This window comes from Mirounga angustirostris, unplaced genomic scaffold (assembly GCF_029215605.1).
Source record: "Mirounga angustirostris isolate CCGP_5_RB_7025 unplaced genomic scaffold, mMirAng1.0.hap1 SCAF_3, whole genome shotgun sequence".
Taxonomy (NCBI): Eukaryota; Metazoa; Chordata; class Mammalia; order Carnivora; family Phocidae; genus Mirounga; species Mirounga angustirostris.
In genome coordinates, this window is record NW_026991711.1 from 108,775,087 (window position 1) to 108,800,941 (window position 25,855).

The 25,855-nt window shown below is 34.1% G+C and overlaps 1 protein-coding gene across 1 annotated transcript in view; it reads right to left on the minus strand.

Moving 5' to 3' along the window:
* The window catches only part of LRP1B (LDL receptor related protein 1B), a 1,839,752-nt gene that overhangs the window by 1,439,449 nt on the left and 374,448 nt on the right, over window positions 1–25,855 (minus strand). The gene's annotated exons all lie outside the window — the stretch shown is intronic.

The following is a 25,855-nucleotide window of genomic DNA, read 5'->3' on the forward strand; positions in this document are numbered from 1 at the left end:
CATAACTAACTGTCACAGCTATAAATATAGAGAAATGTTCTTTTTTTTTTTTTAATTGTCGGAAATGCATTTTGTCTTTGTATGAACCTGTTTTCTTTCAAAGTGGGTATGAAATTTTTTAGTCATATGCCATTATTTCAGGAACCATCCCTCCTCCCCCAGCCTCTTGAAAATAGAGTGCAAAGCCCAGCAGAAAGTGCAGTGAGGGGCACCTCACTACTGTCTGTCCTCAAAGAGTTGGAAGAGGTCAGTGAGGGAGATTGAACCTGGGACCCCTATTGATATGTATTCAAGTGTGAAAATGAGTTGCCTGTTAATAAGTTTATCTTAATATTTTTTAGGCTTCACAGATTATAATTGCAAAAATAGCCCTTAGCTTCTCCAGCTGGTTGTTAATAGCTAAAAGAAGACTAACCTATAGGTCACTCTTGCTTAATTATAAACAGAATGAAATACTAAGTAATGGATTGAGCCACTGGACTGACTTCTAGTCTTATATTATCATCCTAAAGTGCTTTCTTAAAAACAACAAAACAGTATCCCCTCAAAATCCCATATAAACCCTATCCCTTCTGATTATTTTCATTTACCAGTTATAACTAGATTTTCTAAGAGTTACTGACTGGGAGAGTTAATGGCGTTTGGAGCAAATAAGTAACTCCACCCAGCTGGTCATTAATCCTTAAAAACCTTAAGCGTTTTTATTATTGCTACTTAATTAGCCAACAAACTAGTTGGATATAGTACAAGGCAAGTGCCTAACTTCCCCAAAGTGCCCATGCCTGATTGGAAAGTGATGATGTTCTTAAATTTTTACATCACCTTAATTGATATTTTACACATGTTAAATTCACCCAAATCCATTGTTTTGGTAATCTATTAATAATTTCTCTAGTGGGGATTCTAATCATGCATGAAACACTTATTCCTAAGTAAAAGAGAAGTTTAAACAAGTTAGAAAGTGAGCTTAAAAAAACTATGTTGGTAACTACATTTGATACAATCTGGAAACATAAACATTGTTTGGAAGAATTGTTGCATATTATTAGGCCATATCTTCATAAGACATTGATTTTGTTCTCTGTCGGTATGGACTGAAAGTTTGTGTCTCCCCCAAATTCATATTTTAAGGCCTTAATCCCTAATGTGATGGTAGTAGGACATGGGGCCTTTAGGAGTAAGTAGGTCCTGAGTGTGGAGCCCTAATGAATGGAATTAGTGCCCTTTTAAGAAGAGGTAATAGGGAGATGATCTTTCTGTCCCCCAAGTGAGAATACAATGAGGAGATGGCTTTCTACAAACCAGAAAACAGAACCTCACCAGACATTAAATCTGACAGTGCCTTGATCTTGGACTTTTCAGTTCTAGGACTGTGAAAAATAAATTTCTGTGGTTTAAGCCACCCAAACTGTGGTAATTTGCTAAAGCAGCCTGAACTAAGATACCTGTTTATCTTAATTTTTTTCATATCCCCCCACTAAAAGCAATATACTTTCACAAATTTGTATCTAAGGATATATACCCTTTTGTGTTTGCACAGTGTTTTTCAAAGTGTGGTTCCCGGATTGATACCATCAGCTTCACCCGAAATTTGTTGAAAATGCAAATTCTCTGTCTCTACCCCAGACCCAGGGAATTAGTAACTCTGAAGTGAGGTCTAGCACTGGTGTTTTAGCAAGACCCTCAGTTGATTATGATGCATGCTAAAGTCTGAGAACCATTGTTTTAGAGCGTTTACTGTCTTTTGAGTTTGTATAACACACAGGCTACTCATCCTAAATATAATGTTAGAATAATCCCCTGTGTTCCTCAACATGGTGTGTTCATAGCCTCCGGGTACACAGAAGAAGGGTAAGGTACCTAGTTAAAATTGTTGGAATCTTCTGCCTCATATTGGGCTCCTAGATCTCCCTAGGCAAATTCATCCACTCTTTTTTTGCCCCCAGATGTTCATAAAGTTCAAGAAGATCTCTCAGGTATTTCTAGCTATCAGGGTTCGCCTTACTAACTTGACTTAAGGGTGTCCACTGTTCCTTGTTTTCACATAGTACCCTCAGTCTTCCTTTGCTAAAAGACATTTTGGGTGTAAAGGCCATGAAGAGCAACCACTGAAATACAAATAACTAGGTGGCGGTAATATACTAAACCAGAGGAAATTAGGAAATAGCTAAGATTTTTTCTCCCAAATAAATTTTTATTTAATTTAAAATGCTAAATACTCTCAGTTGTTGTGATGTTAGATGATTTCTTCTTCCATGTGTTTAACTGTCCCTCATGTTATGGCACTGTGAAGATAGCATAATTTAGGGATGATTTTATTTTTTATATTTTGGTTTGATACAATTAAAAGACACTCCTATATCTACACCATAGTTTTGTTTTGTTTTAATTTAACTTGTCCATGAAATCCAATATTCTGGGAAATATACCATTAAACATGTATTGCCCTAAATTTACTAAGTTCTTCAGTAGGTAACCGATCACAGAGCCAGATGCTGCGGGACCAAAAGCAATGTTGAGTGTGTTTTGCTGGAAGCAAAGTCAAGGAAATTTTATAGCTTCAAGATACCCCACATGAGGAAGACTATTCATCATCACAAAGTACGAAAGGATCAGAGACAAGGACATTTTTGATTGAAAGAACATGGCCCAAGCTGGTGGAAACTCAAGATTAGGCATCTCTTTTAAAGGGTTTCCTGGCATTGAACTTAGGCTTTGTCTCTGCTAAACCCCCAAAACAGGGTCTGCTCAGATTATCAGCCAGAGAATATTTAATTACAAGACTTTAAAGCTCTGTTTTGGACCAAAGTCTTGAAAACAAAACAAAACAACAACAACAACAAAAACCCTACATCTACAGAGGAATAAGAATTTTGCAGGGTACATGAGATACAAAGGCAGGATGATGGGTTATGAGTGTGCATTCAAGTAAAAACAGAGAATATTGAAAAACAAAACAAAGCAAGTGGAAGTAGCTTAAGCTTTGCTGCTTTAAATCAAAAGAGAAAAATAAAAATGCAGATATCAGTGTTTATGTCCAGAACTCTAGGCCTTTTGTTATTCTCAGAAATGCATTGAAAGACACAGTAGTCGAAGCCTACAAAAAACAAAATTATGCTGGTGACATTATTTCAATTTTAGCAGAAGTCTTGTTCCAAGAATTTATAGCACTCTCTCCATACTTTGGCTGACAATGTAATTAAAATCATATTTTTAAAGTCTAAATAAGAATCTTTGCTCATGAGGATGAAAGAACTACTCAAAAAATATCTAGGAGTGTAAAGCATGGACTTTTCTTCAGTATAACTGAAAAGTACCCAATTTTTTTACAGTGTGAAACCCTGAGAAAGCACTATCCCTTCAAATGCCTCCTTACTTAAAACACATTGACATTAATTCACCCAACCTCTGCCACCAGGTAGTAACCCTTCATAGATCTTATATAGAAAATGTTCTTGACACTCCAAGAAGAATCTTCCCAGAAGATCCAGGAAAGAGATCTGACCCTCACTGTGACCTTGACTTGGCTTTTGCTGCAGCCAGGAAGGGTCAGGTCTATGCATCAAATTCCTCAATGGAGGGGACTCTAACCCACCTATCCACACTACATCCTTAGGCCACATTCTTGTTTCCAATTCTCCTACCCTTTTAAAATAAACCTGATTCTAATGAAAAAAAAAAGAAAATGTTCAGGAGGGAATTGCGGTTTGGTTTGCACTAGTTTTATAACACCTTAACGATATTCTTCACACCTATGCTCTGTTGAGAACCACAGGACATGTAGGAAGAGTCTTTTTCCACCACTCCAGTAGGGGGGCAAAATGTTAAATATGTTGCAATGAACCAAAAAAACATGACCACATATTCTGCCTACTACATACTTGCGGGTTATCTCACCCTTTTATTGTTTATTTCCCAGCTTTGCAAATTTTAGAAAATTAATAATTAATGCAAATGATTTTATCCACATACATTCAGATTAGTCATGTGGAATGCAATTGATTTTTGTCCTGTAGATAAACCTATTTTGCATATGTTTGTAATTTCAATTCAGCATTCCTTATTTAGCTTTATCTATGTGGTTCTTTGAGGGTTCCTTGAACCAGTTGTAACATCTTCCTGATTCTTTCATTAACTAATGGGTTAAATAAATCTTTGGCATGTGTTTATTGTTTATCAGTGGGAGAGTATGATTATACCTTTAAAAAATCTTTAATACTCCTTTTTATTAAATGTCAGCTAACACAGAAATCCTAGTCTTAGGGATTGAAAACATGTTTGCACTTGAACAAACAATACCAACTTTAAATATAGATAGGATGTTAGAAAGATAAGGAATGTAAAAAAGGTTAATTGCTCTTCTTCCTAATTAGATAATTGTCCTTTTGAATATCCTAAAAACTCTTCTCAAAAGCTCTGCAAACATTTTAAGTAATATGGAATCTAGATATATATTTATTAATGTATTCATAAAGTTGTCCTATCTAGGGCTTGATATTTTAATTCCAAAAATCTTATTATTGTATAATAAGTGTCAATGTTACGTATCAGTGTTCTTTATTTACAGACAATTGTTGACTAAAAGAACACCAAAAAGGGAAAAAGTGAAGGCTTAGTTTCTTCTCCAAATTCTATAAAACTGAATCTGACGTTACTTAAAGCATTTTGGCAAGCGCCGTCTCACATGCCCTTGCTAACTCCGACAGTTCTTTAGAGTTCATACCATGCAACACTTCATGTTATGCAGAATCTTTATTATTATGCTGTTGTTTTATATATGTTTATCTCATGCCCCTAAATAGGTTCTATACTCCCTCACAGAAGAGGAGATACCATCATTTTTGTAAGCTGTACAACACCAAACATAATAAGTGATCAATAATATCTGATGTTGCTGATTAGTAGGTCAGTGTTGGTACAGTAATGATGGCCTCAATGAAAAAGAGTATGTTTACCCTTTGGAAATCAGGAAGAGCAGGTTTTGAACCCTTTCTGGCATTTACTAGCTGTGTGACTCAAGCAAGTCATTTAATCTCTTTAAGTAGTACCTATTTTAAAAGAGTGCCAGGAAGCCTAAAAGAGATGGTGTCATCAAGTCCCTGATTACATGACATGCTATATATGCAGTGCCTGGAGAGGAATAGGACCTAATAAAATATAACTAATAACGGATTGTAACATTTTCTACTTACTGGATGTTTACTATGTGCTGCATACCATCCACGCTACAACTATTACTATGTATTGTATTTTTATTATTATCATTATCATTATTTAAGGGGTTATGAAGAATCTTAACTGTGCTGTCTCTGCTCTGGGTTACTGTGCACAGTTCTCGTTACCTCTGAAACCAAGAGTGGAATTCAAAATGTTCAGAAAAGTTTAACCCGAGTGATAAGTGATAGCAGACTAGAAGGACTAACCCTGACAAAAAGACTCTGGAGTAGCAGAGGCTAAAAAAAGACATGATTGACATCTATTTAATCACAAATGGTGCAGATACGGTGAACATGGATTTGTTCATTAAATCCCAAACTACGAGGATGAGAGGCACCTTTTGACATGTGGGCAAGGTAATTTTAAAAAATGAATAAAGAAAATCCAACTTCAAATAGTAGATAGAGAAGCTATTAAATATGGTATGCCAAGAAATGGGGAGGCAGGAAATAAGAGTAGAGCAAAAAGAGTGGTCAAATTTATAAAAGCGGAGGCAAGGAATGACTTTTAAAAACAGGGAAGGATAGCTTCAAGAAGAGAACTACAGCCTTCCATAATCTCACTGGGCTATTATTGCAACAAAATATTTGACTACTGAGGCCAAAGATTTGATAACCAAAATATGAAAGTTACTTACTTTTATGACTTAATTGTTTTCTTAAAATAAATACTCAAAATTTCCAGTGTGCAAAATTTCAATCTATTAATAGAGCATACATACAAAATTAAATATGTGCAAATGTATGTATTGCATTTGTATAGATATAGCATAACACACTCAACTAAGGACTTAGAAGAAATGGTAAGTAAGCTGAACATGGATGAGTTGTGGTAGAGTTAGAAATGGGAATCATTTGGGGAACTGGACAGCATTGGGGGAATTGGGAACCATTTTGTTTTCATTCTGTATTTACATTTGCTGTTATATTTTTTTCTTGTTTTTACTTTTATATTGTTCATCACCTTTTAAAATAGCTCGAGTTTTAGTAATTTTGTTATTAATATTGCAGTATGAGTAAGAAAAAGTATTAGACTGTTTGGTTTAATTCACTTCCATCCATTTTCCATACATGAATTGTTAGTTATGAAAGGAGTTTGAGATCTAAGCATATTTCTATGTCAGAGATTCTGAGGACTCTAAGAGGTTCTGAAGGGTCAGGCCCACACCTGATATGCTTCTGAAATCTTTGCTCTCAGTATAGTCCCATCTATGGAGATTCTCCACCTTGTAGACACTGTGTCTGCCCTTCTTACTCCACCACCTACATCTCAGACATAGGCAGAGAGCAGTTGCCATGATAGCAACAGAGCATCACGGGCAGCGTGGAAACTGACTGTATGTATCCAGGACTCTCTGGTTAGTCACAGTCATTTCCTATCTCAGAACACCAAGAAACTGACTGCATTTTCCACCATGGTGTGTCATATATCTCAAAAAAATTTATGGCATGACCATGAACTACAAAATGTAATGGGGCAGAGAATGTAGACACACATCATTTTGCCTCCAACACACTTGGAATTTCTCTCTTCCTTGCTCTAGCCACCTTTGAGTCTAGGAATGACAAACATTTCTTTTCTTCTTTATTTTCCTGTAGCATAAAAAAAAAAAAATACATAGATAGAAACTATATTTAGATCAACAGCCACATCATCATTTATAGGAAAGAAGGTTTTCACAGTTTAATGTTTTAGAGGTAAATTATTAAGCACAGTGCGTAGAATCACTGTTTGGCTACAAGCAGGTGAACAAGTATCAAATGATTTCATGGACTTCATCTCTTATTGTCCCTCAGTATTCCAATATCTCAGGGCTCTGATCTTACTTGACCACTTGGATTATCTCATTTAATTTGAAAAATAAACTGTGTTGTCCCACTTTACTAAAGAGGAAATTGAAGTTCAGAGAAATTATGTAACATGCTCATGGCCAAATTACTTACATTTGTATTTTCACGAATTGATTCCTTAACTGCCTGGTTCGTCATCTGTCAAGCTGATTGGATTAGTTGATTCCTGTGAATCTTTCTGATTCTAAACTTCCATGATTCCATGAAATGCTCTTCTAGTGCATGTCAATCTCTGAGCCAGAGCTAGTTTTATTGTATTATTGCTTCAGATTAGCTATATTCAAATTATTTGCCTCCAAAAATACTTTTAAACAAGATATACAGGTCCCCTAGCATGAAATAGCTGACTATGCTATTACTACATATCTGTGTGTATGTATTGTATACATATATATACATATATATATGTTTACCCACATACCTATAGAAAACTCTTAAGACATAAAATATTTATCATCATATTACATGACATTACTAGGCACTTTTCATATATCATCCTATTTAATCCCAGAAACAGCCTACTGTGGTAGATATTGTTTCAATTTTACAGATGAGGAAATTGAACCTCAAGGAAGTTAAATAACTTTATTAAAATCAGACAGCTAGTACATAAAGACATTTGTGTTTAAATCCAGATGTTTCTGATTCCAAAGGTCCTTGCTATTTTCACCATGCCATACCGCCACTGTAGTCTTTTATTTACTTGAACTGGTCATTTTATATTGAGTTCCTATTATGTTCCTCATGGTATTTCCTTTCCCAACTCTCTGTCTTTGGTGTTGCTTCACAGCAGCCCCAGAAAATAAAGATTACAGACCTAGAATTCTACTCTCCTTTCCCAATAGCAGGTACTTTGCATATAAATGAAAGAACAAGTGGATTTTACAAATGCAGTGTGTTTAAAGCATGTTTATAAGTTGTATAAATACTAACAAACATCTAGAAATAATGTAAAAAATATAAGAAGGAACTTTCTAAGTCACTTATCCAAAAGATGTTGGTTATGGGAAACATCAAACAACAGGGCTTGGGGACTTATTTTTCAGAGATGTAAAAACTGGTAGCTTTCGACCTTTTTCTTAACTATCAGTATAGTCTTTTTTAATGAAATTTCATGTGGAAATCACATATATTTGCTTTTAGTGAATGGGTACGGATGCTGTTCCCCCTGGGATTCTATAATGCTCTGATTCTTTGCTAAAACAATTATTTCTCAGCGATGTGAATATTTATCATATCATCTAACTCATTCAGTAAAGGGCTAATAAATGTTTATCAATCAACTCTCTGGGGAAAAAAAAACAAAAAAACAAAAAACCTCTGATTTGTAACATTTGCTGATTTTCTGGAGTAAATAAAGCCACCATGTTTAAGCTGTAGTATATCACCAAACTGGCTTTGAGCACAGTTGCACATAGTCCGCTCTCCCATGTCATTATAAGCTAGCTCCAGCATCCTCCTGAATTCACCCTGGTGAAGGTAAAGGGTCCCTCAGATGCAACTTATGTCTGAAAAGAAAGAAAAGAAAAGAAAAGAAAAGAAAAGAAAAGAAAAGAAGAGAAGAGAAGAAAAGAAAAGAAAAGAAAAGAAAGGAAAAGAAAAGAAAAGAAAAGAAAAGAAGAAAAGAAAAGAAAAGAAAAGAAAAGGAAAGAAAAAAAAAGAAGAGGAAATAAAAGAGCACTCTAGATGTTCCTGAAAGTCAAGCCATCCTTTCCTTTCCTCACAGGTTTGGTCAATAAAGCAGCATTAAATCTAAAACTAATGATGTAATGTATGGGGATTAACATAAGAATAAAAATAAATAAAGCAGCATTAAAAACCAGAAAACAAAATAGAAAGCCACATATGTTTGAGGGAGTTTGGAAGAAGAGTATATCATTTAAAGAATTTTTTTTTTTGTTTAAAGATTTTATTTATTCATTTGAGAGAGAGAGAGAGAATGAGAGAGAGAGAGCACAAGAGAGGGAAGAATCAGAGGGAGAAGCAGACTCCCTGCTGAGCAGGAAACCCAGCACGCAGGACTCCATCCCTGGACCCCAGGATCATGACCTGAGCCAAAGGCAATTGCTTAACCAACTGAGCCACCCAGATGCCCATCACTTAAAGAAATTTTAACAAATTCTTTACTCTAAACTTCCCTTCTTGTGAGTTATAAATAGCACTAGTTGGCTTTATTCAGAATTCAGAAAGTCTCTTTGTAGTCACACAGACACAGATAAAAGAGACCTATGTAAATTTTTCAAAATTCTCCAAGGTAGCTAGAAAAACTATTCTTGCTAGATAAATAAGCAAGTTATTTTCAGTGAGATGCTGAGATGCTGCTCCTGCTGATGATCACAATGATGATGATGATGATGATTCTTTTCCTTCAGCTGATTTCTTAAAATATTTATTCATATAAATCTTAAAATATAAAGCAATCTTCTTGTTTTGTCTTGTTTTTCCTACCTGAGCAACTATTTCTCTGTCTCTCACTTTCATAATCTTTTCTGTTGGATATTGGCCCCCAAGCCATTTTATAATACATAAAAAACACAAGAAGGTTGGGTAATATTGTCTATCCCCTCACTAAAGGTGGCTGGAAATATGTAGATTTTGCTTGTCTTTTGATATTTACAGGTTGAATTGTTGAGCCAGAAAAATGTTGCCATAGTTATATAACTAGTACCCTACCCCCATTGGCTTATTCATAATATGGTATACTTGCCAGACATGATTGAAAGATGCTTATAATATCATTGGCAAAGATTGACTTTTTGAAGTATTTTTTAAAGGTGTCTTCGAATTTTCTAGAGGATAAAACTTCAGACTGAATTCAACCCCTGTTCATTTAAATAGTGCATTAGAATCATTATTTCTAATTAATAAAACTTTGTCCCATTTTGCGCTTTATGCACGTTTATGACAAGATGACATTATCCTTTACCCATTTAACCTCCATTATTTGAGACTATCATTTAATCCCTTTTATCCTTGTAAAGTCCAGTTGCTTTGGTCTATAATGGCATTTCTTTGCATATCCTACTTTTCCTGTGTGTGTGTGTGTGTGTGTGTATGTGTGACATAAAGTCCTAAATGATATTCAGCTCTAACTGGAATAACAAGCACTCATTAAAAAGAGAGAGAGAGAAAGAAAGATGAAAAGAAGAATTGCAGTGTTTTAGCCACTGATCATATGGAGATTGTGCAAAGCTCACCATTGTGAAATAGAGAGTAAAATTACCAAAAATAAACATAACATACGTTAGTGAACACTGAGCATATGGTCAAGGAAGAATGTGCGATCGAGGTAAAGTAATTGCACTGTCAGCTTCTCACATTAGTTTTTTTTTTTTTTTTTCCTTTCCATTTCAATTCAGATCAACGAATTTTACTGTACATTTACTCTATGTAAGGCACCGGCTTGGAGAAGCTTTTCTGAACGTAACTGGGAGACGCATCTTCCAAGAGAGGATGCAAAGGGGGGCAGATGTGGGAAGAGGTGACAGGAGGTTTGGGGCAGTCGGTGGTTTCTCCCAAGCAATTGCAGAACCAGAGATGATTAAATCTAGAAGAAACGTAGAGATCATTTAGTTCACTTCTTCATTCATTTATTTATATATTCAACAAATATCTGTTGAGCACTCTTTTCATGACAAGATTTATATGAGGCATGGGGCGCCTGGGTGGCTCAGTCGTTAAATGTCTGCCTTTGGCTCAGGTCATGATCCCAGAGTCCTGGGATCGAGCCCCACATCGGGCTCCCTGCTCTGCGGGAAGCCTGTTTCTCCCTCTCCCACTCCCCCTGCTTGTGTTCCCTCTCTTGCTGTGTCTCTGTCAAATAAATAAATAAAAACTTAAAAAAAAAAAGATTTATATGAGGCAAAGAATGGCATGGTAACAAATGGTTGAAAGATACAGTCAGTCTCTGCTGCACAAACTAAGGGATTTAATTTACCTTCAGTAGCATGTTAGCACTCTTTTGCTGGTAGATGCACAAAATATAAACATATTTCCTTTAAAGTAAGCAGTTCTGTGACTTGAGATATCTTGAATAGAAGGTCAGGGAAAGAGGAGTTCATTTCTGGGCTTGCTGAGAAGAATCAACATAAAAAGAAGGAAGAATTCTATACCACTATACTCTAAAATGCCCAAGGATTTTACTTCAGAATATGTGAAGCCAATCTCCTTTATCACATTGAAAATTCCCTTGACTGCGTGCTTTGAACTACTACTGGATTGACATGCTGAATATTTTCCTAATATACCCAGAATGATTACTAGCAGAACTACATCTACTATTGTGTTCTCATGATTTTTCAAGTCTCTCAATCTATGAATTTTGTTTAGCATTATACTTTTATGATTTTAACTACTTTTGAAATATTTGCATTGTTTGAAACTTGTAACATTTTATGAAGAATAACTGCTCCAGCAGACCTAAGAAAATATCCCATTATGCAAATGGAAATAACACGGTAAGTTAGATTAAATACTAGATTTTATATACCAAGTAATATTGGTATTAAGGTCTTGAGAATTAGATTGGCTGTTACAATGAACAGCTATTCAGTTAATAATAAAACGTCAATTATCAATTAGGTATGATTACAAAGAAATGGATTAAATACTTTTACATTATCTTCAGTGTTATTTTTCTGAGAATATATTAGACAAATATTTACATTTTTAACATTTCATTAACGGATGTTAAAAAAATCAGTCTCTTGAAAATTAGATACTAAGATCCTTGAAAATATACTTAGCACAGTCACTGTGATAAAACCAATCTATTTAGTACTAGTGATTTTTTAAGAGTGATGACATTTGTTGGTACTTAAAAGTTACTGTGTATAGTTTTACACATAAGAAATTACTCAAATTATCAAGATATCTGTATCTGTCTTATAGTGACATACATAAAATACACACACACTGAAAATAAAACTGAAGCAAATATCAAACACGGCTAATTTCATTTGCTAACTTTATTTTACTAAAGTGGAAATAATTACATATGCTGGTTGAAAGAACACTTCAAGATAAATAGGGGTCAGACATTTAATATTTATACAGTCATCAGATTAAACCTATATATGGTGTGTGTATATACTTTTAAACTTACTTTGCACAGGACAGATGATAAAAATTCACATTTCTTTACGCTGTGAAATAGACATTTTATTGAAAAATTGTGCAAATGTGTTTGGATACTATTCTCAGCTTTATACCACTAGATATGTGATCTTTGTAAATTGCTTAATCTAGTCTTTTCATCAACAGTATAATATATTCAAGCAAAAACAGTAACATTTCCATATAAAAAAGTGGTTTAAAAAATCCTATTTTTGATTGCTCTTCAAAAGTCTATATCTAACCACTCTCGAATTTAGTTTGACATGAAGAGACAATAAGAACAATGTCTGGTTTTCTTACACCAAACAACTGAATGTCAGATATATGTCACCCTTTCTCCTTCTTCCTAAACTTAAATAGGAATAGAGAGATTATGCAACTCATTTTCTGTCCAGTCTCTTAAACAAAATGTGGTAATTTATAATCTTTATATTATGGGACGCCTGGATGGTTCAGTTGATTAAGGGTCTGCCTTGGGCTCAGGTCATGATCCCAGGTCCTGGGATCTAGCCCTGGGAGCCCCACATTGGGCTCCCTGCTCAGTGGGGATCCTGCTTCTCCCTCTCCCTCTGCCCCTCACCCTGCTTGTGTGTGTGCATTCAATGCTGTCAGATAAATAAATAAAATCTTAAAAAAAAAATAATATGGCACTCACACCCAAATGACTATTTATATCACTTTTAATATTGTTTGTCACCCATAAAAGCCAATGTTTTCTTAATTCTAGCCTAATTTCTCTTATGGACAGTGCACTACTTTTTGATTTTCTATAAGTCTTAGATGTGAGCTGGGGAAGGTATCCAGACAGTCAAGTTACTGATGGGTGGATAAATATGGGAGTGTTTACCCCCCTGGAGATCAGATAGGTCAGGAGTTCCCTGGCATGGTAGAGACTTCTAGCGCTCACCCATTTCTGATTTCCTTCTCCCTCCTGGGTTTACAGGAAAACAACTCTTTTCAGCCCCTTTGATTTTTGGAAAAGATACATGACTAGTCTAACAAATGACAAACATAACTTCTGGCTGAAACTCTTAAAAGCCAGTGTACCATTTCCATGTTTCCTTTTCCACTACAATGATGACCTGGATGCCATTTGCTAAGAGGGCAATGTCACTAAAAGGAGTCACCAGATGGCAAAGCACACTTTCTGAGAGTCATCAGACTTTGTGTCAGCAAGGAATAACCAAGCCATTGAGTTTCAGGGTTTATCTGTTGCAGCGCCTGGTTAGTTATGTACCCTGGCCTAACACACCTGTGACCATCTGTGAGGAATGTGTGATAGCATGGGGAAAAAGCCAGATCTAAATACAGCTATGCATCACTGTATTGGCTCTGGAAAAAAACGATAAAGGTGATTCCTTCCCTGTGTCAAAATGTGCTTCATAACTACAACTCCCTACAAGAAACACAGAAAGACTAAACAAGCCAGTAAGATGAAGGTCATTTTATCCCAGGAACGGCAGTCATAAGGATGGTCAGAATGTTAGAATGTCCAAAATAGAAAAAAGATATATTTTCTTTCACATCTAGTGTACTTAATGTGTCTTTAATTTAGGAGCGATGGAGCAGAAATTTATTATACTTCTTCATTTTATATTTAAATGTATTTTTGGAACTGACAGAGCTCAAGGTCCATATATAATGATCATCGTAATGATAATGTTTCGTATGTGTGATAAGAGTATCTCCTAGATCATAAGCTTTGACTGTATGGAATGCTGGATTAATATTAACATCTGAATTTTAAGGACAGAGATAACATTGTTATCTAGCTTTAAAGACAGAGAGAAGATGAAGTTTATGTGTCAGGTAAAAATGTAATTCACCAATATTTGCAAATTATAAAACCTAAGTGAAAGACAATGTTCTGGAGATGACTGAGATGTACTATATTCCCTTATAATCTCCAGAAAAGGGGATAAATAGGATTTGCCTTCCATTTGGCAATGAAAAAATTCCAAGTAGGCTGAAACTTCTCCACTGTGTAATTACTATGCTATATTTACATGAAAGAAGAAATCAAAGTGGTCTGAATAAGGAACACTTATAATGTCAACCTTTAATTCACCATAAAATGTTTCCTTTCTTCTAAAATAAAAAGAAAAATAGAAGGCTTCAGTATCAGTTATGAGATTATAATTGACCTATTAGAGTACTCTCAAACATTTCTGTGTGCTTGTACTATGGGGATTGTAGAGAAATGAAAAGTGCAGAAAGATTAGAAGCCTAAACGACCGGGTTTACTCCTTAGTTGATTGTTCCAATAGAGAAATCTAGTGTGGTTTTAATTGAGGGTCAAAATAAATCTGAATATGGAAATGTGGTTGATTTTTGTATATTGATCTTGTATCTTGCAACCTTGCTAAACTCACAAGATCTCCTAGCTTTTTTTTATAATTTCTTTGGTGATTTTCTTCTTAGACTATCATGTTGTCTGAAAATGAGATAGCTTTGTTTCTATTTTCCAACCTGTCTACCTCTGATTTTGTTTTCTTGCCTTATTGGACTGTCTAGGACCTCAAATATGATGTTGAATTTTAGTGGAAAGAGCATAAGTCCTTGTCTTGTTCCTGATCTTACAGGAAAAGTATTCAATCTTTCACCCTTAAGAATAATGTTAGCTATAGAATTTTATGAAATGTCTTTTATTATGTTGAAGAATTTCACTTTAATTCCTAGATTTCTGAGAGGTTTTGCTGTTGTTGTTATAAATACATATTGGTTTTTGTCAAATACCTTTTCTACATCAATTTAGATGATAACATTGTTTTCTTCTTTAGTCTTTTGATACAGTGAATTATGTTGATTGATTCTGAATATTGAAATAACCTTATACACCAGTATCACCATCAATTGGTCATGATGTATTATCATTTTAATATACTATTGGGTTCAATTTGTTAATATTTTGTTGATGATTTTATTATATCTTTGTTTATGAGGGACATTATCAAGTACTGGCAAGGATGAAAAGCAATTAGAACACTCACACATTTCTAGTAAGAATACAAAATAATATAATCACTTTGAAAAACAGTTTGACTTCTTTATACATTTGCTTTGTATAACCCAGAAATCCACCCCTAGAAATGTCACCAAAAGAAGGGCAAGCTTCTGTTAAAACAAAATCCGTTCATGAAATTCTAGAATAGCTTTATTCCTAATCCCTCAACTGGGAACAACCCGATGTCTTCCAATTGGAGAATGGATAAACAAACTATGATACATCCATGCAGTGGGATACATAAAAAGAATTAACAACTGATTGACACAACATAGATCAATCTCAAATGTATTATGTTGTATGAAAGAAGTCAGACATGAAAGACTGCATACTATATGATTCACTTAAATGTCATCCTGGAAAAGGTAAAATAAGAAGCACAAAAGACAAACCAGTCTCAGGGGTCAAGAATAGGGGAAGGGGTTGGCTATAAATGGGAAAAGGGAACTCTGAGGGTGATGAAAATGTTCTGTCTTAAATGAGTTGGTTTTCAATAATGATGTGCATTTGTCAAAACTCATAGAACTGTACCCTAAAAATTATGAGTTTCACTGTATATAAGTTATATCTCAAAAAACTTGACTCGGAAACAAACTACTGTTCTTTCAAATAATATAAAGTACTATTCTTGACTCATAATCTAAAAATGTTACTCAAAATTAAACTACTGATTTCTAATGAAAATTTAGTAGTCTTTCCTATTAAAATATTTTTCTCCATACAGCTTTTCTTACTGAGTGGTAAGTTTACTTAAAGCTACTATTCTAACCACTCCCATGATCATATTCTGAAAAAACACTTTCAAATATCTATAAACAGAATTCTGTCCTAAATTTGAGCTATTAAAAACTATTCTTTGCTTAATTTTTCATAAGTGGTAGAAAGTACCTCATCTCTGAGACAGAAACAAGCTTTTCTCTTCTCTGTCACATACTCTTAATGTAGCACATTTGCCTCTACAAGATTCATGTGACAGGCCCACATTTGTAACTCTTCAAAAAAAAAAAAAAAAAAAAGGAAGACACAACTAGCATTTCACTGTTGTTGTTCATAAAAAAAAACAGGATTTGAGCTATGTACCATCTGAATCATTTTACAGAAACTTTCTAATTGCTGAGGTCTAATTGTCAGCCCCTAACACTGATGTGATGATTTCTAACTTGGGGATATTTTATGAGCTACTCTATTACATATTCCTGCTTGAGTCTCATAATGTAGATTTTTTTAAACCAGGAATTATAGTAATATTGCTGTTGTCTTATACTCACCATATATTAACAATTAAATGAGGTAATTAGAAACTATGTAAAAGTCTTAAAGTAATACCTGGAACTTAGCACTCATTAAATGATGACTCCCACTTGTATTATTATTTTTTAAAAATAATTAATACACAACTTCTAGGTAAAGATTGATGAAAAAAATTAGAGGTTTTATGAGGAGTGGGGAGTAGTCCAGTTCTTTAATTGGATTCTCCTAACATCTGAGAGCATTGCTAGAAAAGAATCAAATAACTCAGTTGTATACTTAGCAAACTAGCTGCACATGGTGAGAACTTGATAAATGTTAGCAATTAAAAACAATATCTTACTATTATAAAATAATAATAACAACAACAGCAAGAATGGCCCACGTAATATTTATCAAGAAGGATAAGAGCAGTAGTTTTGTGGTTATTTTAAGGACAGTGATTGCACGCCTGAGGTGTAGGCTTAAAAGAAATAAAGATACTGATAAAATCATCCCTTGGATTACTAATAAATGCACCAGCTTTACTCTGTTTTCTTTTGGGTTGGTATAGAATAGAAACCTTTTACAGGGATCTCTGAGTGTTTTGGCTCAAGAGAGCTGCTTGTATTTTCCATTTTCATGAAGTGGGAAGAGGAGAAATCAGTAAGAATAGCTCATAAGGTGGTACTGGTAATGTGAGCAAGGCCAAGGAAACGTGTGCCAATTTTGCAATTAAGTGGTCTAATAATTTTTGAAATAATATTTTCAAGGCTGTGCAGCCTCCCTCTGATCTGCTTCAAATAGCAACATTCTTTTTTTTTTTTTTTTTTTAGATTTTTATTTATTTATTTGACAGAGAGAGAGTTAGTGAGAGCAGGAACAGAAGCAGGGGGAGTGGGAGAGGGAGAGGCAGGCTCCCCACCGAGCAGGAAGCCCGATGTGGGGCTCGATCCCAGGACCCTGGGATCATGATCTGAGCCGAAGGCAGACGCTTAACGGCTGAGCCACCCAGGTGCCCCCAAATAGCAACATTCTACGCGGAGGAGACAAAAAGGACTCCAAATGCCCTTCACTTTTTCCTTTTATTGATGCCTTAAACAGTGTTGGTATGCTACATTATAGCTTCAAGTACACTGTAGTCCTTGAAGTTGAATGGCTAACATCCATTAAAGAATTCAAGTTATAAATAAAGAAATAGTTTAAGCCTAGTAGTTTTCCACATTAACAATGTCTTCCTACTGCTTCTTTAGATTCATTTTCAGGTGTTAATAGCTTGGACACACACAGTTTGAATCATTACCTCATTGTTATTGATGCATAGTTTGTCTCCGGAGATAAACCCTGCATTTATCTTCATGTATGTTTTATCATGAAAAATTACCAGGGAAAGACTCCAGTAGAGATTCAGTCATTTAATTAAAATAAATGTATTCTGCTGATGAATAGAATTAAGCCTACAATACACATTCTTTGATTTTATTTGTATTTAAGTTTTTTTTTTAATTCCCCAAAGAATTAATTATCCTATATATAATTCTTCTGATCTTAGATATACTTTAGAGCAGTTGTTTCAAGCTGTGTTCTACTGTGCCCTGGGAATTCTGGAAAAGCTTTCCAGGGGCTATTGTGGAATGGAATGTAGGTAGGTGGCAAGTGATCAGGGCCCTCATTTCCACCCAGCTTTAATAGTAATCAAGATTTTATCTAGTTTATATAATGGGAATCACCATTAAAAATTGAAAAATGTTTCTCAACTAAAAAAGCAAATATTCTGGAAGCTGAATTTCCAGTGAGTACCATCTTGCATCCTCCTTTAATAATGAAAAACTATTTTCAAACCATGATAATGAGATTCTTAGGAAAGAAATACATTCTATATTTTATTCGTTGTATTTAAAAATGGCTTAAAAATCTAAAGATACTAATTTTATATGCAGTGTAATAAAGAAGCATAGAGAAATTGATATGATAGAAAACTTGAAATCTCTCAGTAAATTTTCTAAGACCTTGTCATTGGTATAAAATTGTTAATAAGTGAAGTCTGTTTTTTTAAGTAATATTTTAGTTATTTTTAATATATTATCTCTATCAAGGCTATAATTTTCACTGAAGTGATTTTGAAGAGTTTTGGTTAAACAATTCCAAACATCACAAGCAATGAAGTGTATTAAACACAAAACTTCCTTTTTTTTTTAAAGATTTTTTTTTTTTTAAGATTTTATTTATTTTTTAGAGAGCGAGCGAGAGAGAAACAGCATGAGAGGGGAGAGGGTCAGAGGGAGAAGCAGGCTCCCCGCTGAGCGGGGAGCCCGATGTGGGACTCGATCCCAGGACCCTGGGATCATGACCTGAGCCAAAGGCAGACGCTTAACCATCTGAGCCACCCAGGCACCCTAAACACAAAACTTCTAACAAAAGTAACAAAATGAAGGAATTAGATCTCCAAAGACATTTAGAAAATTATGAAACACACTAAAGCATATATATGTAGATGAGTACAGTATTTGTTCTCCTTTTTGAATGCTAACATACAAACTAACAAAAACAAACTTAACAAATACTGAAAAATCGTTTTTCCAACTTTATTAGAATTCTATTTATATTGATTGAAGCCATATATATGCATAAAACCTAGGAACCTATTTAAAGATAGCACATAAATACCTTAAAACTTTTTCTCAGTCTTTTGTCCATGATAAATATTATGAAAAAGCAAATTTCAAAATAAACATATTTTTAATTTTTACTGTATTGTTCCACTGTCAACCAAACAGTCACACATCAGACTTTAGTGATGCTTAATATTTGCAAATTGTTCCTCTAGCTCTACTTTAATTTGGTGAATTGTCAGGAAAAAAAAATCCAAATTAACACTAAGGTTATAACATCTTTCTCCACTCCACAGGTGATTTTCAGATTGATTAACAACCATGGGGCAGGGCAGAGGCAGAGGCAGAAGCAGACTCCCCACTGAGCTGGGAGCTTGATGCGGACTCAATCCCAGGACCCTGGGATCATAACCTGAGCTGAAGGCAAATACTTAACTGACTGAGCCACCCAGGCGTCCCGAGTTTTCAAGTTATAATGGTTTATTAATTAATTACATTATGTTCCAGGAAGGTTAACTCCACAAAAGATCATCCAGCTAGTCAATGAATCATGGCTAAGGCACTTAATTCCTGCTTTCTAGTCTTTTCCTGCTGAATTTCATGGATTTACATGAATGAAAATAACCACTTAATTCAATAATTTGATATATTTAGCTATTACTTTCTGTTGGAGGCATTTTCCATGATAATTACTTTAATGTTCAATTTACTTTGTATCTTTTCCTCTGGTATCAATGACAAATCCTGAAACTTAAAAAAAAAAAAAATCCACTCCTTACAACATCTTTTTTTTAAGATTTCATTTATTTATTTGTCAGAGAGAGAGAGAGCACAAGTAGGGGGAGTGGGAGGAAGAGGGATAAGCAGGCTCCCCATTGAGCAAGAAGCCCAATGCAGGACTCCATCTCAGAACCCTGGAATCATGACCTGAACTGAAGGCAGATGCTTAACTGACTGAGCCACCCAGACATCCTGTCCTGACAACTTTCTTTTTCGTCATTAGTATTCACTTTGTCTATATTGTAAGAAGTCTTGGAAATCATAATTACAACAAAGGAAATGCCCCTGTCAAGACCTGGGCGAAGAAATCAGAACACAAAATCAGAAGAAAGAATACACTAAGAATAATAAAGAATGGAAATTAATACTGGGTCAGAGCTGTTGATTTCAAATCCATACTCATAACATAGAGACTTCACTATCTTCCTAGTGGTTATTGAAATAATAATTTATGAATCCTTATTTCCATTTCCTTATAAAGAAAGTGCAGATGGTCAGTGATATAAGGGAAGAACTACTGGTATACCCTGCATTTATCTTCATATATGTTTTATCATGAAAGATTACCATGAAAGACTCCACTCCATAGTCAATTACTTAATCTAAATGAACCATTAATTGTGTAGCATAGTGCTGAGTGTGACTGCAGATACACACACTGTGCTGTGACTATATTACGGTTAATATTTGTAGATAGAGTTAGCTCCCTTTGCTAATCTCCAACAAGTTTCCTAAACCTTCTGTCAAGATTATGCTCTAAAAGATTAAATAAATAGCACTCATTCCTAGTTACTGTAAAACTGGTTATTTTAATTCTATTTTTATAAAGCCTATTCAATGACACAAATTGGGAATGTGGCAGATCTCACACCACAGGAAACAAATGATGTAATGAAATTCCACCTAATCAAATTTAGATCTGGTTATGTTATTCTATCAGAGTAGAGGGGAAAGGAAAGAGTTCAGAGAAATATATCATTAATTTTCCCAAAGTTTGAGAAAAATACTTTAAAAGGAAAAGAACACCTTTATGACATGCCTGTGTGATAGAAATCCATTGATAATTTTGAACGATTTTAAATAAAGTTTCAAAGAGACAGTTTACTTTCATTTAGATGCATTATCCGCTGCCTTGTTAAAAAAGCTAAATTCCACTTGGGTTGTCTCGCCTGCTGGTTACAGCAAGTTATCTCTCTCTTTCATTATACTATACACATTGTCAATAACAGATTCTTTCTTCTCTGTTCACAGTGAGTATCTTTTTTTGCTGATTAAAATAGCTTCATATTGCTCGCTTCATGAAACCTCTAAATACTTGTTTTAAATCACAACTTTGCTTTTTTAAAAGAGTGATATGCTCTGCTTTCTAAAAGACCATCTGCTTTTAAAGGACAATAGTTTTCATGAGTAATTCCAAGGAGAAACACAGTTATTACACTTTAACACATTTTTGCTAGAATAAAGGGTAACATTCAACTACTATTTAAATACATTGGGGGCCCCTGGGTGGCTCAGTCAGTTAAGCATCCAGCTCTTGATTTCAGCTCAGGTCATGATCTCGGTGGTGAGATCGAGCCCCCTGTCAGGCTCCACACTCTGCTCACATGCTTGCTTACTCTCTCTCTCTCAAAATAAATAAATAAATAAGTGATATTAAAAATAAATTTAAAAAAATAATAAAAAATAAATACATTGGACACTTTTTGTGTAGTACTGAAAGGCCACTGTGATAAGTGTTTCTGTAACAGAAATCTCTGGTCCCAGGTTCCAAGGCTAAGTGACAGAATCACCACAGTAAAGGAAAAAAATAGTCAAAAATATTATAATTTAAAAATCATTCACAGTTACTAGACTTATTTTCATGCAAAATTAATGCTACCAAATTTCAAAATCTCTGCTTTCATTTGCTTTTTCGTTATAGAGAATAGCAAATGAAACTCTTTACAATATATAATTACTATTTTTCTTATATGAATCATTTGTTGAAATGCATATATTTTTTAGTCTATTTTGCTTTGTATTATTACAGCTGTTTAGAGTAATTTGCTTTTTGAAACTTTAAATTCTTCAATTTACTTATATTTATTTTAATGTAGTGCCTTAATTATATTAGAGTTTGAGGCAGCTCTTTGGAATTTAGACGTATTTCCCTTCCTTTTTCTATCTATCATCTATCTATCATCTATCTATCTATCTATCATCTATCTATCTATCTATCTATCTATCTATCTATCTATCTATCTATCATCTTTTTATTTGCATCTGTTCAGAGATAGGGCTTTTTATTCCTGCTGGTTCTAATTAACTTGGAATATTATTGAAACTGAACTAGTAGTTGATTAAGTAGCCATGGTTTCTTTGTTATATGTAATAAAAATAGTTGAGGGAGGTAAGAGTTAAGAATGTAATAAATGAAAAAATAATTTAAAAATGCATTGCAAGTAAGCATGTGATGAATAGTATTAAATTAAGAAATTAAAGTAAGAGAGAGAAGAAATGGGGCTGGGAGGGGAGAGAAACAAGGTCACGGAGAATAAAGATTTAACACTTCAGTAGTATACTAACTCAAAGGAAAACAGTAAGACTGGAATCATGTGTAGACAAGGACCATCAGAATGAATAGCAAGAGGAAATGGTATGAATACAAGTAAAAGGACAGAAAAAATGAAGGAGTTGAAAAAAGTAAGATATGGAATAAAAACAAGCCAATGATGACACAGTAGATATCTGGCAAACAACAATACAAAAGCCACTCACTGAAAAATCTCTGTAGAGTTCTTTAGGTCTAATTTTTAGATCTAATTTTTAGATCACCTACTCATCACCTTTTACTCCCATTTTTGGAACAGATATTTTGGTCTGGAAGAAAGTAACTGTCTCCCCATATCTGGAACATTGGTGTGGTACTTACAAATTTGTTTTAACCTTGACAGATGTAAAATTCCATGAAAATTATGGGCTAAGCCGCAAGAGTTGCTAATGGAAATAGATTCCCTTTGCATCTCCGTATCTCTGAAATCAGGAAAATGGGAGATTACTGATTCCAATTGACAATGGGGGATGCTTACTCTTATTATCAAGACAAATGCTTCACATTTTGTAAAACCTAAACTCCTATAAATCATCTGATTACAAATCTCAAATTAAATGAAACACCAGGTGAAGCTCTTTTGCTGTCAAACCTGATTAAAATCTAATCAGACTGGAAGGCTGCAATTCTTGCCAAAATCTACCCTAATCAGTTTTTTGTGTGTAAAATTATCTGAATGAACAGACTTATTTTTTTAAATGAACATATTACTTCTTTATAATTGCAGATTAATTAGTTTGTTAACTGCTAAAGATTTATAATACAAAGTACATCATATATTTAGGGTATGTGAGTAATTAGATGCTTAAAAAATATTCTGTATATTTAAGAAAGGCATAACATACCTTTCCTGAAACTCCAAATATATTTTAATAAAGTATATAATTTGTATCTAACGGTACCAGAGTAGTAGCAAAATTAAGTCCTGTGACTAGTCAAAAGAATAATACTTAAAGCAGTCTTCAGAGAATGCTACACCAAAAATTCAAAGTCAGCTTTTTTCAATATGTAAGGAACATTTCATATTTGGGAAAGTATGCATAACTATATTGGGCAGTATTATTTTTATCAGAACCTGGAAATATTTTCTTAAAGTCCCATCCTTATTTTTATCACAGGCTTGTTGGCTGATGAAATAAAAAGAGTTGTAAAAATACTGCCTTGAGCAAAAATCTCACAATGGTACCTCGGGTTCAATGTAATTAAGTATTTAAATGTTTTCCATGAGATTGATATGGTTACTTTTAGGTTACTGAAAATTATTTTGAAAAAAAGCTAATAGATCTGCAGTGTTTTCTGGATTGTTGAATGCAAGGTAAAAACAGCTTGAAAAAATATTTGGCAGGCATAAATGGAACCTAGTTGCTTTTGGCACAGATATTCATTCCTTATATCAGGATGTCTTACCGGAAGTTAAGCAAAGGGAATTTATATTTATATTTATTTTTTTATTTATACTTACATGATTTTACCATTTATGCTTATTTTTCCCTAATGATCATACCCTTCCATTTCCCATGCTATCACAGAAAAAAAGACCCAAACATGTATCACGTAAACAGATTACTTGCCTTTTATAGAAAAATTATCACACTACGAGTGTGCACACACGACCACGCATGCACACCTGTGCACAAACACACCAGATTTTGAAGGTAGATGCAATTGTCAAAGTTAGTGTGCGGATACAGCTCTATTTTTATTTTCAATTCAGCAATTTAACTTAAAGTTATTATTTCAGATCCTGCTTTTTATTTTGTAGGTGTTGTTGTGATAAATGATGAGGTATCATCAATACAGAAGGGGTTTATTACTATATTAGTAGGAGGTGTGCATGCAAATTGTAAAGGACAGAAAGAGAGGATGCCCAACACAGGGATCTAAATTCCAGTCACAGTCATGAGATTTATTAACTATGTGTCCTTAGGCCAGTTGCTTTACCTCACTAAACTATAGGATTTTTTTTGTTTTGTCCCTCTGGAGATTATACTGGTTCTACTTTTTTCAGTTCCTAGCATCTACAAGTGTCCAGTGAATCAACCTATGACTATTAAGAAACAAAGAATAGAAGTTGAAAGCAAAAATCTCTCTTGAAGCAAAATTTAATGAGAACCTGGCAGTCTCAATCCTCATCACTTTTGTATTGTGGCTCCTGGTGGGTCATCCAGGTACAATTTATCCTTAAGTTAAATCTTAAACAGAACCCAATCTCCTCCATTTAAGGGTACATACTAGATAGCCAATCAGATCACTACTATTCCTTAAGCTTAGAATTAACCTGTATCTGATTTGTTAAATCAGTTTCATTTTTGAGGAGTAACAAATTCTCCCATTCTGTCAAATATTAGTCAAGCCCAGAAAGTGGAAAACAAAACAAAACAAACTTACTCACATTTATATTCTTATCAATGAAGAAATACCTAAAGACTTAAGTATTAAGACTTAATACTTAAATACTTAACTTTTTAAAAATATTAAATGATAATACATTCTTCAGACTCTACTTTCCTTTTTGAAATGATACATTCAATCATTCCTTTGGTGAACCAATTAAGTAAACATACAAAAACTTGTTAACAGTACTAAAAGAAAGGTGGGATGAAAAAAATCTAAATGGTAGACTGTGTCCCTGCCTCAAGGAGCTTTTTCCTTATTTATGTGAAGAAAGCAGATTAATAAAGCAACTGTGTAAATCTCTTAAAGTATTAGATATCATTCTGTAATTTGTGAATTCTATAAAGTATAACATATATATATATCATATATACCATATAACATAATTATATATTACATATATATGTATATGGGTGTGTGTGTGTATATATATATATATATATATATATATATATATATATATATATATATATTTTCACAGAGTTCTTGTAAATGGATGAAACTGTATTCAAGTGCTTTGCATCATGTCTTAAACTCCCTACCTACATATTCATCTTTCAAATCTCAGACAAAATATGTACTTGCTGTTCACCATGTGCAGAACAATGTATGGATATATAAAAAGAGATAAAAAGATTCCTGTCCTTAAGGATCCTAACAATGTAATGAGGGATTTAGACTATTTATCACTTAAACAACATTATAGTAATTCAAGGTTACATTTATACTTCGCTACACAGAGAGCAAAGTGAAAAACCAAAATTAGATTATTTTTAAGTGGCAAGTGATACAACTCAAGAGATACAAAGTTCAAGCTTGATAGCCTCACTCTTCAGTTGATTTATATTTTCTTTTTTTTTTTAAGATTTTTTTAAATTTATTTTTATTTTAAGAGAGCGAGAATGAGAGAGAGTACATGAGGGGGGAAGGGTCAGAGGGAGAAGCAGGCTCCTCGCTGAGCAGGGAGCCCGATGCGGGACTTAATCCCGGGACTCCAGGATCATGACCTGAGCCGAAGGCAGTTGCTTAACCAACTGAGCCACCCAGGCGCCCCAGTTGATTTATA